Source organism: Halyomorpha halys, unplaced genomic scaffold (assembly GCF_000696795.3).
Source record: "Halyomorpha halys isolate HHAL.00 unplaced genomic scaffold, Hhal_1.1 Scaffold163.1, whole genome shotgun sequence".
NCBI classification, from domain to species: domain Eukaryota; kingdom Metazoa; phylum Arthropoda; class Insecta; order Hemiptera; family Pentatomidae; genus Halyomorpha; species Halyomorpha halys.
This window is the reverse complement of record NW_027116712.1, coordinates 296,894-300,293: the sequence shown is the minus strand read 5'-3', so window position 1 is coordinate 300,293 and position 3,400 is coordinate 296,894. Positions and strand designations below refer to the sequence as shown.

At 29.6% G+C, this 3,400-nt stretch overlaps 1 protein-coding gene across 2 annotated transcripts in view; it reads right to left on the bottom strand.

Moving 5' to 3' along the window:
* The window catches only part of kug (kugelei), a 537,878-nt gene that overhangs the window by 380,092 nt on the left and 154,386 nt on the right, over positions 1-3,400 (bottom strand). The window contains exon 2 of one of the 2 annotated variants that reach the window (XM_067053445.1): positions 2,580-2,621. The exons of the other annotated variant lie outside the window; for it this stretch is intronic. The gene's annotated coding sequence lies outside the window, so the exon portion shown is untranslated. The remainder of the gene's footprint in view (positions 1-2,579; positions 2,622-3,400) is intronic. 2 annotated transcript variants of the gene reach the window in all.

Genomic DNA, 3,400 nt, shown 5'->3' with positions numbered 1-3,400 from the left:
ATAATGGGATGTTGCTGCTTAAAAATTGAGTAGTTTTAGAAGTGTTTAAAGCAAATTGGGTTTTTTCAGTCAGCAACAAATTAATAATTAAAAATAAAAACTCATTGCCAGTATTAAGTTCTGAAATTGATTACTTTAGAAAGAGTTGTAGAAGCTTAAGTCCTCTCTTGTTATTGTTAGAAATTTAGATTATTTTTTATTACTTTTGACTCTCGCGAAAATATTGAGGCAAATCATCTGAATAAACAATATAATATTACTTATATTAGACTCTTTTCATTTTTATAATTATTAATTAAAAATGAAACTACTTGATAGAAAAAAATGTTTAATTTATGAACTAGTGTGATTTTGATTTTGACCTTATGATAAGATCAGAGATTTAAGGAAAAGTTAAGAAAAGTAGTTCAAAGGTCAGATGGTGAAACGAATTAGCTGAAAATCTATAAATGATTTTTATTGGAATCGGTGATAAAATATATTTTATTTATTACTGTAATTAGCATAATTTAAAAAAATCGATAAAAAACAACAAGAAAAACAACATTATATTTATATTTTCTTTGATAACGAAACGTAGTTGGATTTTATTGGAAGATTCCTATACAAAAAAAAAAACCCTCAAATATTTTAATAACCACAATTACGCCCTTCTTATGGGGGCTCTTCTTTCTTCCTCAAGGTCTTCTTAGTCCAAATAACCTAGCCTCGCAACATATACAGCGTTTATTATGTGAGCAGTCTATCTCAGAGCAGTAGTGATGTACAAATGATTTTATAATTTTCCACAAAATAGCTCTTAAGTGTTTGATTAAAAACAACTCATATCAATGTACAAGCAGGCGGTTTTAACGGTATTTTCCAAATTGAAATAGTTTGAACGGAAAAAATTAAATATCGAAAAAAAATTGTCCTCAAAAATACTTTTAATTTGTTTTTGGTTTGGCTCTACAGACCTTGTAGATCTTTGGCTGCCTGAATAAGCCTTCTCCACGCTTGACTGTCTTGGGCTACTGCATTCCAGTTAGCTGCATAAAGCTCTTCCGCATCTTTGTTGGTCCTGTCTACACATCTGTTTTTTTGGCCTCCCACCTTTTCTTACCCACCTGGTCTCATATCCTGGTCATTCATAATGGCATTAATTGTTAATTAGAGAAGTACCTGATGGATTGCTCCGAGCCACCTTCACAGAAACTGGTCAGTCAATATCTCATGGACTGACCAGTATCTGTAAGCGGTTCACTGTTAGTTCTTCTCCTCCATGTGTTAAGTTAGCACTCCAATTTAAGACCTAAATTTGTTTACATAATTGGAGAGCTATGAGGAAAATAACTGCATTAAAGATTTTAAATTCCAGTTATGAATTCAATCAACACGTGTTGGAAAAATCAAAAGAAACCCACATTTACTTTCTTCCATTTCACCCTTATTCAGTTCTGACACTAACCTCGAGTTAATTGAATTACAGCAATGTAGACTACACACTAATAGACAGTTGTAAGGATTGTATCAAGTCTAATAGTTATTTATTTTAAACTATACTGTGTACATGTAGTTGTTTAACAATTAGTTCAGGAAATCCTTAGTTCAAAAAAACAATTATTTTCATTGAAGAGCAAGACTGTGCAAACAACAAAGTTGCGAAACGTCGCCTCAATAGAGTTGTCTAATAAACTGATCCTCAAGATTCACAAAAATATAAATCATTAACAGTCAAGAAAATATTTTTCAATATTTATATACATATATATTATATTTCTGATTTTCAACTTGTACAGCTTATATAAAATATATAAGAAGACATAAGTGAGTATCGTTAGGAGAGGAACCACATCCCGATGTATAAAACATGCTACAACTACCAAGTTGGGAGGAAAGCTGGCATCTACACTTGGCACCGGCTAGAGAGGATGAAATACGATTGCTTAACGTGAATAAATTGAAATAAACGGTTACACAGAACATAATTTCACTATGAACAGCCTAAAACAGCTATAAATGTTCGTGCTCTCACCAATACATCACGATTGTATAATATAGAAACAATTTGTGAGGATGAGCAGATAAATCTCCTTGTCATCATTCACACTATTTGTTTGACGATTTGTAACCTGTCAACTATGTCCGCAACAAATCCAACCTAAAAGGTTTATTTTTTCTATAATTATTATTTACAGTGTACCACATAATAACCCATTTCAAAACTAGTTTTCGAAGAACACTATACATCATCAACAGAAAAGATTCTAATTTGATAAATATTAGTGAATACACAGCAAATAATTTTTGAATTGCCTTTGTATAAAAAACTAATAGGATAGCCATAAAAACACTAGATATTTTAAATTTGTTATTTACTGATGAAATGAAATAATTATTGCGAGTGCTGAATAAATTTGAAGGCTTTTTTTACCGCAATTACACGTATACGTAAAATACATTTTATTAATGCTAATCAGCTATAATTCAAAAAAATATTTAACTCCATATTAAAAGTTATTTAATACTCGACACACATGAGACTAACTAAAAGAAATGTATAGGTACAGAATGAGTTAGCAATTTTAATTAACACGTACCTTATATGCAAAAATTAAATTGCATTCCAAAAAGACTCTCACCTGAAAAAAATTAATAAATCAAAATTAGAACTGATACATAAACAATAAAAAAAATAAAATGTAAGCGTTTAATAGTAATCCAATTCAGAATTATCCCTTGAGTATCATTATTCATGAAAAAAATAGGGAATAAATTAGAATATTAATTTTTTTTTAACAGGAATTTTTTATGGTGAAATACAAAAAATTTTTATTCGTTAATTAAGAAACAGGGGCGGATAAAGACAATTGGGGGAGGGGGGCTACGCCGCCGGTTAGTCGGCTTACCGCTTCACCCGCTAACCGTTAACAATTTCGCCTCCCCCCCTGCAAATTTTTTAGGTTGAACCCATTAATTTAATATTTTGTTCAATTATTATATAGATTTTTTCTTTTCTTTTTTTTAAACGTTTTTCATCCATTTCCATATTATTTGAATTAAAACATTTTATGTGGTGATAATAGTTTTTTTGATTGAGAGAAAGAGTAAGAAATACATTGTTAAAAAGGTTGTGTTGCCCAATTGCTACATGACACAGCATACTTACAACTATTAAAACAATTGGTTTTTTAAACTTATAATATATAGGCATAGTACAATTAATTTGAAATACATGATATTAATGGATGATTTTTTTTGTTCTTGGATATTCTTCTTTGTATACTTTTTTCATTAATCTTCATTTTCTTTCCTATTAGTTCCCAATATATCTCGAAATATAAAATAAGTTTCCTTAACCCAACACATTTTTCTTTTTTTCTACTTAAATAAATATAGGATAAAATTAAAACCTACAATT